We start from the raw sequence: 15620 nt of genomic DNA, 5'->3' as shown, positions 1-15620 counted from the left end.
AACTGCTTTACAACCACATCGTCTAAAAATGTTAATCCCATTTTTAAAAGGTCAAAACAATATAAAAGTTTTTCCACACAAAATCCTGAAGACATTATACGCCGCATGGAAAACCCTTATTGAGGTTTTCACATGTGTTTAAAAAAGCTAGTTTCAACCAAATTTAGTCAATTTGTTTTTATAGAGAGCAGTGTTTCCCATAAACTGCCAAGATACCTGTGGCGGTGGGGGCGTGGCTATGGGCGTGGTCACATGACACCATCGAGTAATTTGCATAATTTACTACAATGATATGATTCTCTAAAAAGGCTCAAAAAATGTATACTTACTAATTAATAATAGTTTTGTTTTAAACATCCATCCATCCATTTTACAATATAATTACAACACTTTATGTACATATTTATATACACATTTGAACAATAAGTTATTCACTGAAATATATTTATTAATTGTGGTTCTTACAAAAAATATATCTTATAAAAATATAAAAGCTAAAATGTCTCTTAAAGCTCTGCCCCTTTAATTAGTGCATACTAAATAATTTAACTTTAGCCTACTACTACAAGCATATTATTTACCAGCAACATAAAGTGAAACAGAGGCAGAGGTGTCCTGCCACAGTCAGTAACAAATAAACAGAAAACAGTAGTGGTGGTAGATAGACACAAAGCTTCATCAAACATCTGATCCACTGAACAAAGAGCTCCAAAAATCTTGATCCTACACTTCTCTTTTGTAAAGTAAATCTGAACAGCCGATACGGGCATCTACATCAACTATATGATTTGCCTGAGAAGCTGGACAGGACACAAAAAAATAAAATAAAATAAAAAAATAAAAAATAAATATATTATTTTTTGTGGCGGCCTTAATTCTTTCGTGGCGGGCCGCCACAAATAAATGAATGTGTGGGAAACACTGGAGAGAGTGTGTAAGTCAGACGATGCGGGGACCTTTCAGGAGTCTAATAATAATCATAAATACAGTCAGTACAGTAAGACCAAAATGGGGCCACAAACTAAATATTTATTAAAGCCTGGTGCTAACTAGATGTAAGCTTGCATATAAGGAAGGAAAATGCAGTGTTGGTTTTTTTCGGTTGTAATAATACACCCCCCACCGACACACCATGTGTCAATCAGGCCCAGATATGGTCACGCTAATAATATGTAAGTGACGGTCGCTACAGACTGTGTGGCTTCGTGGTCGGCGGGCCATGTTGGTGTAGTTTGTAGACACGACTTTGGTCATGAAACAGTTTTGGGGGTTAACCCACTTTTGAGAACAGTTCCCATTTTCACATGGCCAGAAGCATTGACTCAGAATGTCGAAGTCTAACAGGGTCGTCGAAAGCAATCGTAGCTGTCAGACATGTCACGTATTGACATTTTGGCCGTCACATATTTGTGTGTCATCTTATTACCTGATTGCCGGAAACTGTAACTACCTGTGAACATTTTAGCCTTGTACAGTACAGGCTAAAAATTTGGACACACCTTCTCATTCAATGTGTTTTCTTTATTTCCATGACTATTTACATTGTAGATTGTCACTGAAGCCATCAAAACTATGAATGAACACATGTGGAGTTATGTACTTGATAACTGAAAACATGTTTTATATTACAGTTTCTTCAAAATAGCCACCCTTTGCTCTGATTACTGCTCTGCACACTCTTGGCATTCTCTCCATGAGCTTTAAGAGGTAGTCACCTGAAATGGTTTTCACTTCACAGGTGTGCCTTATCAGGGTTGATTAGTGGAATGTCTTGCTTTATCAATGGGTTTGGGACCATCATCTGTGTTGTGAATGAAAAGGTGTGTCCAAACTTAGGGCCTGTACTGTACACGGGAATCTCCCATTTTACGTTGAGTCTGGTCTACCGTTACGTCTCGGATGCGGCAGCTATATGCGGCATCTCTTGAGGAAAGGGGGGCAAAGGTTGAAATTGAACCAGCTGTTTCCAAACATTGGGATCTGTGATAATACCGGAGTTGAAACGCTTAGAGATCATGACTGTTCTTTGCATGGACGGACTGGCAATTACTAGAATTGACATGAATATAACACAAACATATTTTTATCTTTGAGTCAAGGACAAACAATTAGAAACATGGAACATTCTGAGTGAGAGGAAGAAAATCTCTGACTAGCTTGGTTTGGAAGCATAAATCTCCAAACTGTGGTGACCCAAACCATATAATGAGAGACATTCACCTAAGAGGACACTGTAGCTTTAAGAGAAGTAGCGGAGCGGGAGTTAGCAACTTCCGCTTCCGGGTTGAGAGGTCGTTGTTGTTGTCGAATGTATGACATGCTAGGTTGGAGCTAGTAAACTTCCTCGACTACGCTCACGTCTCCTGTCTCGTTGTTTACAAACTCCACATTGGTGACCCCGAGAATACGAACTACGAATACGAGCATGTCAGACAATGAAGGCGCTGACAATTTGGTTGACGCGGTACCCGCAGACGGAGTAGCTGCTGCTAACAACAACATGGCTAACGCGGGAATCTACGCCGCTACTGTGAAGTTACCCGATTTCTGGCAGCATAACCCACGGCCGTGGTTTCAACACGTGGAAGCCCAGTTCCAGCTAAGGGGAATAACGCAGGATTCTACGAAGTACTTCCATGTAGTGGCGGCGTTGGACGCATCAACGACGGCGCGAGCGATGACACTGTTGGAGGCTCCACCGCCTGCTGGCAAATACGATGCTTTAAAGACTTTCCTCCTGAAGTTATTTGAGCTGTCGGAGCTGGAAAAAGCGGACCGTTTACTGTCCCTACATGGCCTTGGTGACGGGAAACCGTCTGAACTGATGGAAAAAATGCTGTCTGTGCTGGGATCAGCCGACCCGGCGTTTCTGTTTACACACATTTTCCTGAGGCAGCTCCCCGCACCGGTACGCACACCGATAGCCAGTTCTCCACTAGCCGCCTCCAAGGACTACCGTGCTTTGGCCGCTGAGGCGGACAGGGTTTTCCTGGCCAACCGGCAACAGTTTGTGCATGCCCTGCTGCCCCACCAGGCCGTCCCGCCACCTCCTGTGGATGACTATGTGGACACCGCGGCTGCGGTGACGGCTCGCCGCCAACCTGAAGACGGGCTCTGTTTTTACCATGCCAGGTTCGGGGCCAAGGCGAAGCAGTGTCGCAAACCCTGCAGTTACAGGATTCAGGGAAACGCCAGGGCCGGCGCTCGTTAGCGGCTATGGGCGCCGGCCGTGACTGCAAGCTGTTGTTCATCAGGGACTCCTTGTCGGGCCGGCGGCTGCTGGTGGACTCTGGTGCGCAACGCAGTATACTACCAGCACAAGCTGTGGACACGATGACCGGCAGCCACGGCCCCCAGATGGACGCCGCCAACGGCACCTCCATTCGGACGTACGGTGTCAGGCGCGTGGATGTTAGTTTTGGCGGCCGACGGTTCGGTTGGGATTTTGTGATGGCTGCTGTATCCACCCCGCTGCTAGGTGCGGATTTCCTCTGCGCGTTCAACCTGCTGGTGGATATTAAGAACTGTCGCTTGATTGATGCCGTCTCTTTTGCGTCATACCCCTGCACGCTTGGGGGGGCTGGGGCGTTGTGCCTCGCTAACACACTCGCCACCGGGGATCCATACCAACGCCTGCTCGCCGGTTTCCCTGGGCTCACCACGCCCACCTTTTCCTCGGCGGTGGCCAAGCACGGTGTGGAACATCACATCGCCACTGTGGGCCGCCCGGTTTACGCCCGGGCCCGACGCCTCGACTCGTCCAAGCTCGCAATAGCCAGGGAGGAGTTTTCGATGATGGAACGCCTCGGCATTGTCCGCCGTTCGGACAGCCCGTGGGCTTCTCCGCTACATATGGTTACTAAGGCCGGCGGGGGTTGGCGCCCTTGCGGAGACTTCCGTCGCCTAAACAACGCCACGACCCCCGACCGGTACCCCATACCGCACATCCAAGATTTCTCTTCCCACTTGGCGGGCGCTACCATCTATTCCAAAATTGACTTAGTGCGAGGCTACCACCAGGTACCGGTACACCCGCGAGATGTCCCAAAAACGGCTGTCATCACACCCTTCGGGCTCTTCGAGTTCTTACGTATGCCGTTTGGCCTTACGGGGGCGGCGCAGACGTTCCAACGTCTTATGGACTCTGTGCTCCGGGACATGCCATTTTTGTTTGTGTACTTGGACGACATCCTTGTGGCCAGCGCGTCGGTGGAGGAACACATGACACACCTCAGGCAGCTGTTCGAGAGGCTTAGCGAGCACGGCCTCATCATCAACCCAGCCAAGTGTCAGTTCGGGGAGTCGTCCATCACCTTCCTCGGGCACCACATCACTCCGCAGGGGGCCGTTCCCCTGCCCGACAGGGTTGAGGCTGTCGCCGCGTTCCCCCGTCCCCCTACTGTACAGGCCTTGCAGGAGTTTTTGGGCATGGTGAACTTTTATAACCGTTTCCTGCCTCGTGCTGCACACGTCATGCGTCCCCTTTATGGGGCCCACCGGGGGAAGAAGTCTAAGGACAAGTTGGACTGGTCCCCAGAGATGGATGAGGCTTTTGAGGCTGCCAAGTCTGCGCTGGCCAATGCTGCGCTGCTAGCTCACCCGTCGCCGGCCGCCCCTATAGCCCTTACGACGGACGCCTCCGACTATGCCGTGGGGGCCGTATGTGAGCAGTGGGTGGCTGGTGGATGGCAGCCATTGGCGTTCTTCAGTAAACAGCTCCGGGAAAATGAGCGCAAGTACAGCACCTTTGATAGGGAGCTACTGGGACTTTTCCTCGCAACCAGACACTTTCGGTTCCTGTTGGAGGGCCGGCAGTTCACCGCTTTCGTGGACCACAAACCGCTGACGTTCTGCATGGCCAAAACTTCGGAGCCGTGGTCTGGGCGTCAGCAGCGCCATCTCGCGGCGGTCTCTGAGTTCACTACGGACATACAACATGTGTCTGGCAAGGATAACTTTGTCGCCGACTGCCTTTCACGGGCTGTTGTTAACTCCGTTCACTTGGGGCTCGACTACGCCGCTATGGCAGCGGACCAGGCCAAGGACGCGGCCGTGCAGGACTACCGGTCGGGCCCTACGGCGCTGCGCCTGGAGGACGTGGCGTTCGACGCGGCTAACACTACCCTCCTCTGCGACGTCTCCACCGGCCAACCGCGACCCCTGGTGCCTGCTTCCTGGCGGCGCCGGGTTTTCGACACCGTCCACGGCCTTTCACATCCTGGGGTGAAGGCCTCGACCAAGATGGTGAGTGTCAAGTTTGTTTGGCCGGGGCTCCGCAAGGATGTTAGAGCCTGGGCCAGCTCGTGTGTGGCGTGCCAGCGCGCCAAGGTGCACCGCCATACCAAAGCCCCTTTGGCGCCGTTTGTGGTTCCAGAGAGGCGGTTCGACCACGTGAATGTTGACCTTGTGGGCCCTCTGCCTCCCTCCCGTGGTTATACCTTCCTCCTCACTATTGTGGACAGGGCTACCAGATGGCCGGAGGCTATCCCCTTGTCCTCGACGACGGCCGCGGAGGTGGCACGGGCGTTCATCGGCTGCTGGGTGGCCCGTTTTGGCACGCCTGGTGACATCACAAGCGACCGAGGCTCCCAATTTACCTCTGAGCTCTGGACGGCGGTTGCTGAGCACCTCGGGATGAAGATCCACCGCACTACTGCCTACAACCCGCAGAGCAACGGACTGTGCGAGCGGTTCCATCGGGACATGAAAGCAGCTCTGCGGGCCAGCCTCACGGGCGGCGACTGGGTGGACCGGCTTCCGTGGGTCATGCTCGGCCTGCGTTCAGCCCCTAAGGAGGACCTCCAGGCATCCGCCGCGGAGCTGGTGTATGGCGAGCCTCTACGGGTTCCAGGGGCGTTCCTTCCGACTGCTACGGCTCCCTGGTCGCCCGCCTCTCACCTCAGTGCGTCCCGGAGCGCTGCTGACGCCTTCGTTCCCGTTCCGACGTCTCGACACTGCCTTCCCCAGTCCTACGTCCCCAAGGATCTGCCATCGGCGAAATACGTCTTCATAAGACACGACAGCCATCGGTCCCCGCTGCAGCCTCCATACGACGGGCCCTTCCGTGTCCTGGAGGCGGGGGTTAAGAACTTTGTGGTAGACATGGGGGGCAGACCGGAGCGGGTGGCTATAGACCGTCTCAAGCCTGCTCACGTGGACATTGGGGAGCCGGTGCAAGTGGCCCTGCCGCCGCGACGGGGGCGCCCTCCTCGGTCGGCCCCTGCGCCTGCCTCTCTTCCGGCCCCAGCTCCACCTGTGGCTCGCGTTTCGGGCCCATCTGTTTCCCCTCCTGTCAAGCACAGCCGTTATGGACGGAAGGTCCTCCCCCCGGCCCGTCACCTGTTGTCCCATTGACTTTGCACTGTGTTGGTTACTGTTCATTTACTGCAGGGTCATGTTTTTCTGTTATGCAATTGCACTTTTTCTGTTTTGCAGGGTTTTGTGTAGGTGAATTCTGGGGGGGCCTGTGTGGTGACCCAAACCATATAATGAGAGACATTCACCTAAGAGGACACTGTAGCTTTAAGAGAAGTAGCGGAGCGGGAGTTAGCAACTTCCGCTTCCGGGTTGAGAGGTCGTTGTTGTTGTCGAATGTATGACATGCTAGGTTGGAGCTAGTAAACTTCCTCGACTACGCTCACGTCTCCTGTCTCGTTGTTTACAAACTCCACAAAACGACCTTTCTAGGGAAGAATATTTAGGTCAATTCAGTAAAAAAATCAAAAAATAATTCCCTTTGGTTTTGGAAACACTTCAACATACGTTCATTAAGTGCCCATTCTGCTAAGTTGGAGTTCGTCATGTCACTTTTAAACAGTGGCGGGCCGTGCGTTTCTCACCTAGGCCTTCAGTGATGTCCTACTTCAGTGGTTCTTAACCTTGTTGGAGGTACCGAACCCCACCAGTTTCATATGCGCATTCACCCAACCCTTCTTTAGTGAAAAATACAAGGTTTTTTTTTTCCAAATTCAAGACAAAGTTATATTTTTTTGGTAACACTTTAGTATGGGGAACATATTCTAAGTAACAAATACTTAATTTAGAGTTATTTGGACACTAGGGGAACTTTATCTAAGTAACAGAGACTTAATTAAGAGTTATTTGGACACTAGGGGAACATATTCTAAGTAACAAAGACTTAATTTACAGTTATTTGGACACTAGGGGAACATATTCTAAGTAACAAAGACTTAATTTAGAGTTTTTTCGACACTAGGGGAACATATTCTAAGTAACAAAGACTTAATTTAGAGTTATTTGGTTAGGGTTAGAGGGTTAGTGTTATAATAAAGCCATGCCGAATAAGGCATTAATACGTACTTAATAATGACTAGTTAAGTGCCAATATGTTACTAATTTGCATGTTAATAAGCAACTAATTAATGGTGAATATGTTCCCCATACTAAAGTGTTACCATGTTTTATTACTGGTGCATAAAATGAAGCGTGCATTAACATCACCTTGTTCAAACAACAAAACCAACACAGTGCATAAACTCACAACAAATGACACACCTGCAAACCAGTCAGCTGTTGTCGTATGCGTAATACGCCGATAGGGAGAAGTTTGTATTTACACGATGAGTCGGGTGTGTTTTGACCTCCGCCTAACCTCTGAGGCCGACTCACCGAACCCCTAAGGTTCGATCGAACCCAGGTTAAGAACCACTGTCCTACTTAGTCCGACTTAACCTCTCAAAGTACCGTAATTTATGTCACCACATGGACACGGTTAAAGATACTATGCAGCAGTGGTTCTTAACCTGGGTTCGATCGAACCCTAGGGGTTCGGTGAGTCGGCCTCAGGGGTTCGGAGGAGCTTCCGCCACGGAGATAAAGACACATCCGACTTATCGTGTAAATAAAAACTTCTCCCTATCAGCGTATTATGGATACCCCCAAACATGATATGCAGGTTGTTTGATTGATCGATTGAAACTTTTACTAGCAGATTGCAAAGGAAGAGAATACATTATATGAAACAGTACAGTTTACACAGTACAGTACATATTTCGTACAATTGACCACTAAATGGTAACACCCGAATACGTTTTTCAACTTGTGTAAGTCGAGGTCCACGTTAATCAATTCATGGTAATGTGTGTAATTTGTTGTGAGTTCATGCACTGTGTTGGTTTTGTTCTTTGAACAAGGTGATGTTCATGCACGCTTCATTTTGTGCACCAGTAAAAAAACATAACTTTTTCTTGAATTTGAAAAAAAAAAAAGTTTTTATTTTTCACTAAAGAAGGGTTGGGTGAATGCGCATATGAAACTGGTGAGGTTCGGTACCTCCAACAAGGTTAAGAACCACTGCTATACAGAAACCCACTTGGACTGGGCATTGAATCCCCTCAACAGTGTACAAAACTATTTGTCGGCGCATTTAACATTCAATAAACCCGCATCAGCAATTAAAACATATCATACGTGGTACTGTCAAAATGAAAATAATTGTATAAAACAAGTGAAACATGAAAAATGTAAGAAATAAAATAATTGAACTCACAATTTGTAGCACCCATCCGACGCCGTATAAGCCAGTGGTACCGCTCGTAGTCGGTAGTTGGTCGTAGTCGGTTGATTCGTGTGAAAGTCGCGGGCAAACCATTTCACCACCGGTATATCTTCCGGTGTCGGCCGACATCGTCTCACAAGATGTACCCTGTAAGACCCAAATATAGAAAAACCTAAAAAAAATATATTTGACCTTTCAGGTGTTGTTGTAGGAGGCATTTGATGCAGAAATTGAAGAGTTAAGGAAAAAAAAATGTTTATGTATAATTTTAGAGAAATGTTGTAATATTGCAACATTGGGCTTTGATGGGAGCAGAACTTCTGTATTTGTACTCACAACTAAGAGTTCATTTGCAGGGTTGATTGCTTACTTAGCCCCATAACGGTATAAATACCATTAATAATAATCACACATTATTTATATTTTTATGAAGTCATGTATTACAAATATAAAAAATATGAAACAAGATAAAACCCCATTTTTTTTTCTTTTCATGACATTGGTCATGAAGACTTCCATTGGTGGTGAAAGTCCTAAAAACAGTCTGTAAGACGTCTGTAGAATGTATACTATCCATGTATAGAGAAAATACTTCAGCCAGTGATGTAGTGGAGGGAACACAACCTGTTTGAGCCCACTGCAACAAGCCAGCTATTTGACTACCACATTCACCCAGTGTTGTATAATTGCAACAATTATATAACAAGCTCTAAATGAAATTTGATGCATCTGTTCCACAATAACTACATAGGTACATGCTCTAGACATTGTAATAACAACCAAAAATATATAAAAGACATTTTAATTACTTGAATCTGATGATACCAGTCCAAAGAAACAGATTTGGTTCGAAGGAAACCTTGAGAGGTTGTGTGAGTTCATGGCCAGAAGGCGTGACTTATAAACAAGTGTACGATCCAATAGCCTTGTGAGACTGAGCAATAGGACCCAATGACTATGTAAATGTGGTAAAAAATATATATATATACTGTATATATAACAGATTGTTTTTTAGGATGGTTAAAGGTAAAGTTGTAATTTTACAACAAGGGGTGTTACAGGGTTTAAGTATCCTTCTTGAAAATGACCTTGCAAATACTGTATATACAGTATCTGCCACCTAATCAACATGTTGCTCTCCTTCATTGTGAGTACCGGTGAGTTTTCTGTGGCTTTCTAGGGCTCGTATGGCTCCGGTGCCACTTCCTGTTTTCGCAACTTGAGTCCCAAGTGAGTATCCAAGTAAGGCCATCTAGAAGGTCTTACTGACAACAACTCGTGATCTAATTGGCTATGTCAATTATCTATCAACTGTATGTGTCCGTTCCCTTACAGTGCACGGACGCCGGCATTGTTGATTCTGAAGGCCACCGGGCAGATTTGGTACAGCATGGCAACATAAGCTAGTTGAATTCTGATTGGAAAAAAACTCTAACCTAAAAACAACAGCACTGGAAGGACATGGTTGGTGTTGGAATTGTTTATATTAGTCAAGAAATTAAATTAATTAAAGTAACACTTTAATTGAAAAATGGTATTACGGAATTTCGGGAAAAGCCGGGAATTTTTTTTTTAATTGTTGAAGGAGAGCGCACAATTTTGAACAGGCAGAATATTTTGGAGTTGGAACGGTTTGAATGGGATGAAAAATGTGGGAATTGTGGAACTTTGAAAAATGTCCCAAAGGGACATTTCATGGAAATTTGGGAATGTTGGGAAAAGTGGGAATTTTGGGGAAAATATTAAAATACGTGAATGTTCTGAATGAGTGGTTGGTGTTGGAATTTTTCAAATCGGTCGAGAAATGTTGAAGTAGTAACATTTTTAAAAGAGAAATGGTATTAAGGAATTCCTGGATTTTCGGGAAAACCGTGAATTTTCCCAGTTCGCAAAAAACAACTTTGGACGGTGGAACGGTTGAAAAATGTGGAAGGAGTAGTCGCAAGGAAAAAAAGGTCAAAAAGGGGTTTGAAAAAAACGGGAATTCTGGGAATTCCTGGAATGTTTTTGAACTTGAAAAAAATGACAGTTTGAATGTCCAGGATGAGTGGAATATGTTGAAGGTGGAATGGTTTGAATAGGTTGAAAAATGTGGGAATTGTGCAACTTGGAAAAATGTACCATTCATTTCAATGGGAACTTCCTGGAAATTTTGGGAAAAGCGGGATTTTTTTTGGAAAATGATTAGGAGCATAAATGTCCTGAATTGGTTGGTGTTGGAATGGTTTAAATTGGTCAAGAAATGTTGAAGTAGTAACACTTTTTTAATTGAAAAATGGTATTACGGAATTTCGGGAAAAGCCGGGAATTTTTTTTGAAATTGTTGGAGAGCGCACAATGAAGAGAATATGAATACCGTATTTTTCGGACTATAAGTGGCAGTTTTTTTCATAGTTTGGCCGGAGGTGCGACTTATACTCAGGAGCGACTTATGTGTGAAATGATTAACACATTAGCGTAAAATATCCAATATTATTATTGATGTCATTGACGTAAGAGACTAGACGTATAAGATTTCATGGGATTTAGCGATTAGGAGTGACAGATTGTTTGGTAAACGTATAGCATCAGGGCCGGCCCGTGGCATAGGCCGTATAGGCAAATGCTAAGGGCGCCGTCCATCAGGGGGCGCCACGCCAGTGCCACAAATGTTGGAGAAAAAAAACAAATAAAAAATAAAAAAAGTTGGTACTATTATTTCTAAATACAAAAAATAATCCCACGCTAATTAAAAATGCAAAATAAAGCCTATTTAATAGAAATATTATTTGTTACAACATTACGCCCCCCACCCGCACGGTGCGCCCCCTTCCTTCCCGTATCATGACTCTTTTTGGACGTCACCACATAAAAAAGTCAACACAAGATGACAAAACAGCCAAAACTGTCAGGTGCCCAGGGAAGAAAAAATAGAAAAGAAGAGGAGAAACGACAGAGGTAGCAGGTAGGTAACGTTAGCCTACATGCAATTATTTGTCTGTTACAGAATGTGATAGTAACCTGGCTTTTTAGCATTAAGCTAATGTTACATGATTCGGCAATTGCTAATCAATAAATAGCTAGTTCTGTTTTAACGTCGGGTTAATATTGTGGAGGGGGCTAAATTGTTATGGAAAATAATAATGTAACGTTAGGTAATTACAGTACTCCCACCTTACATTCCTCAGGGACATTTGTATTAGATCTTTTAAGCAGGTGTTTTTTGTAGACATTGTTATTGCCTTCTGGTTAGCTAATGTTTGCCCTGCAGGTAATAGTCACTTTTCCACCCCTTTATATATTAGGTATAGTTGTAAGCCTAGTTGTTAAAGTGCACATCATTAATGTTAATTAAGCAATATCACATGAGAGGGAATGCTGTTTTTTAATTTGAGCACTGCTGTGATTCGGTTAAAGATAATCATAACATAACATTCTCATATAATATGTTAATTTGCTTTCTTTAAGTAAAAAAAAAGGTCAAAGACAAAGCTATTCAGTTTCTTGTGAGTATATACACTTCACTGCCGATGTGGGGGGGCGCCACCTAAAATCTTGCCTAGGGCGCCAGATTGGTTAGGGCCAGGCCTGTATAGCATGTTCTATATGTTATAGTTATTTGAATGACTCTTACCATAATATGTGAGGTTAACATAGCAGTTGGTTATTTATGCCTCATATAACGTACACTTATTCAGCCTGTTGTTCACTATTCTTTAGACATTTTAAATTGCCTTTCAAATGTCTATTCTTGCTGTTGGCTTTTATCAAATACATTTCCCCCAAAAATGCGACTTATACTCCAGTGCGACTTATATATGTTTTTTTACTTCTTTATTATGCATTTTCGGCCGGTGCGACTTATACTCTGGAGCAACTCATACTCCGAAAAATAGGGTACTTTTAGATATTTAGGGAAAGTAAATAAAAAATGACTTGTATCTTTAATTATGATCATGATTTGTGGTTATGTTAGGCCAGCAGAGAAGGCCTTGACGGCACACCACTGCTTTTAAAACAAAAACGGCAAACAACTTGGCTGAAAATACCGTCGGACAACTGGCGGCAAACAGACGTAATCGGGCCTCGCCCTCCGAGGACAACTTAATGGCTCTCCGGCCGAGCGAAGCCATTAACGGGCCAACTGACACGATGACAGACGACCCTAAAAGGAGCTCCTTCGCCCGCTCGGTCCTCCTCTCGCTGGGGGTATCGCCGGGTGTCCGGGGTGGCCCCGCCACGCTCACGAGAAGCACGGCGACAGGTGACCGGAGCCGACCGAGCCGTTCACGATAGCTACGAACATCCGACTCAGACAAAGGCGGTGCAAGAAAAGGACCAATCTCAGCTTCCTTGTTTCAGAGACAAGGGTGAGAACATGATTGTCTACACAAACCAAACATGGTTTTTTTGTTTTTCCTCATTGGCAAAATGGTCCTTGTATCCATCCTGTGTATTCCCCGCTGGCCCTCACATGCTGGAAATGCCTGCTTAAGTGCTGCTCTGACATTAGCTGAGTGTAGTCACACTATTTGGCCTGGGGACAAACGCTAGAAATGCCCTATAAATATGGATGTGTCCACCCCCCACCCCCCCACACCTCTTCCTCCTACTACCCCCTCTTTTTGCTGCCCAATGTCCCTTGTGCATATACAGTATACAAATGTGTGTGTCTGTGGCACGCCATTTGCTCTGTCAAAGCATGTCGCCACTGTTTGTTTACTCACGCTGACAGAGATACACCCGCCACACATGCTAGCCGAGTGCCAAAGAGGCTGCCAACGCTCCAGCGCCTCCTGTTAATAATGCATCCGCAAGTGGGGTTAGAAAAGTAGGGGGTGGGGAGTGGGGATTCCTGGGGCCGTACTTATCAAGCTTCTTAGAATGACTCCTAAGAAGTCTGCTAAGAGTTGACTTAAGAGTAAATAAATTCTTGGCTGAAAGCTGCACTTAAAAGTTAGTTATCAAGCGTCTTACTCACACTTTCAGCGAAGTGTAGGACTGAATCTTAAGTGTCACACTCAGAGCTGAATTACGACATTACTATGTGCCGTAAACGCAATTTTAGGTGACGTCATTTCTGTGTCCATAGAAATGACCAATCACGGAAGGGAATCCGTTGTCTAAGAATAAAGAAATATCTTGGAAATATTTAAGTGGACAATGGGAGTGTATATTTTGACAATAAACTACAAAATAATACAAAACAAACTAGTCCCCGCCGGCACTCACGCTACCGCTCCCTCTCTTCTCTCGCCCACACACTCACTGACGTCATTCACCTCACGGCCACACACATACGCTACTGTCATAACATTTTCTTTCCAATTCATTAATTAGGCAACTAATTTGAAAGTGGTGTGGGTGGCTCTATATATACTAGCCCACTGCAGCCACATGCAGAAATCAACAAAGAATCGGAAAGTATTAAATCTGTGACAAAAATAATATCCGCTCTGTCTAAACGATACCATTTGATCAGCTGCTCGTCATAAAAAAAAAAAAAAAACATTGTTCCGTTCCCTGAACGTTGGCGCACGTCTCTCTCGCCTCAGTGCCATCCCCTGCTGGCAACTCCTAACCACTTAAGACACCTCTGAAGCTCTCTTAAATATCGTGGAGAGTAGGAGTGATTCTTAGACTTAAGAACGTTGATAAAAAGCTTTTATTCTTAAGTTTGAGAGTAGGACTAAATTTCGCAAATTCTCAGGACTTAAGTGTAAAATGACACTCTAAGAAGCTTGATAAGTACGGCCCCTGGTAAATTTCCTGAAAAAAAATCTGGAAATTCAACCTGGGAAGCTTCGCTGGAGAAATTCAATTTAACTTATGGGCATAATAAAGTATCTATCTATTTATAGCTATTCAGCTATGAACGTATGGAAATAAATGATAATTTATGAAAATAATATAATACAGTAATAATTTTGTTTATTTAAAAAAATACTATGTGTGGCTACAGAGACAACACACAAAATTAATAACTTTAAAAAATATGTATTTACTAACGACAGATTTGTACTTACAATAAAAATGTATATATAAAAAATAGGACAAATAAGCAGTTTTTTTGGTATATTTATTAACTGCATTCACAATAAATATTGAAAATATTTGAAAAAAATAGAAGAAAGTTAACATTTATTTTGGTGGATTTATTGACTGTACGACCAATGAAAAATGTACTATTATTTTTATTGTTAGATGTAATAACTGTATTTACAATTAAAAAAAAAAAAATATATATATATATATATATATATATATATATATACACTACCGTTCAAAAGTTTGGGGTCACATGTAAATGTCCTTATTTTTGAAGGAAAAGCACTGTACTTTTCAATGAAGATAACTTTAAACTAGTCTTAACTTGAAAGAAATACACTCTATACATTGCTAATGTGGTAAATGACTATTCTAGCTGCAAATGTCTGCTTTTTGCTGCAATATCTACATAGGTGTATAGAGGCCCATTTCCAGCAACTATCACTCCAGTGTTCTAATGGTACAATGTGTTTGCTCATTGGCTCAGAAGGCGAATTGATGATTAGAAAACCCTTGTGCAATCATGTTCACACATCTGAAAACATTTTAGCTCGTTACAGAAGCTACAAAACTGACCTTCCTTTGAGCAGATTGACTTTCTGGAGCATCACATTTGTGGGCTCAATTAAACGCTCAAAATGGCCAGAAAAAGAGAACTTTCATCTGAAACTCGACAGTCTATTCTTGTTCTTAGAAATGAAGGCTATTCCACTAAATTGTTTGGGTGACCCCAAACTTTTGAATACAAGAAAATAATAATAGTTTTTTTTTGGTAGATCGATAAATTATATTTACAATGCAAATTTGAAATATATAATAAAGTACAATAAAACAGTCATGGCTTTTGGTAGATTTGTTATCTATATTTAATATATTTGTAAAAAAATTGAAATAAAAATAGAAGTCAATAATTATAGTTCCTATTTGTGGATTTATTTACTGTATTTACAATAGAAATTAAAAATATTTAAAAAATGAAGAAAATGTCTCTTTGGTAGATTCATCAACTATATTTACAAAATAAATACAAATAAAATAGATAATTAAATGTAACTTAGGTAGATGTCCTAACTTC

At 43.8% G+C, this 15620-nt stretch overlaps 2 protein-coding genes across 6 annotated transcripts in view; one reads left to right on the top strand and one right to left on the bottom strand.

The window, feature by feature from the left end:
• The window catches only part of LOC133639945 (centlein-like), a 771455-nt gene that overhangs the window by 585137 nt on the left and 170698 nt on the right, over positions 1-15620 (bottom strand). For all 3 annotated transcript variants that reach the window (XM_062033668.1, XM_062033669.1, XM_062033667.1), the window contains exon 5: positions 8510-8665. The gene's annotated coding sequence lies outside the window, so the exon portion shown is untranslated. The remainder of the gene's footprint in view (positions 1-8509; positions 8666-15620) is intronic.
• Positions 1-15620, top strand: part of bnc2 (basonuclin zinc finger protein 2) — a 586671-nt gene that overhangs the window by 408918 nt on the left and 162133 nt on the right. The window lies entirely within an intron of this gene.

The sequence above is a fragment of the Entelurus aequoreus genome, linkage group LG22 (genome assembly GCF_033978785.1).
Source record: "Entelurus aequoreus isolate RoL-2023_Sb linkage group LG22, RoL_Eaeq_v1.1, whole genome shotgun sequence".
Lineage (NCBI taxonomy): Eukaryota > Metazoa > Chordata > Actinopteri > Syngnathiformes > Syngnathidae > Entelurus > Entelurus aequoreus.
The sequence above is the reverse complement of the archived record's forward strand: the minus strand, read 5'-3'. Positions and strand labels throughout refer to the sequence as shown.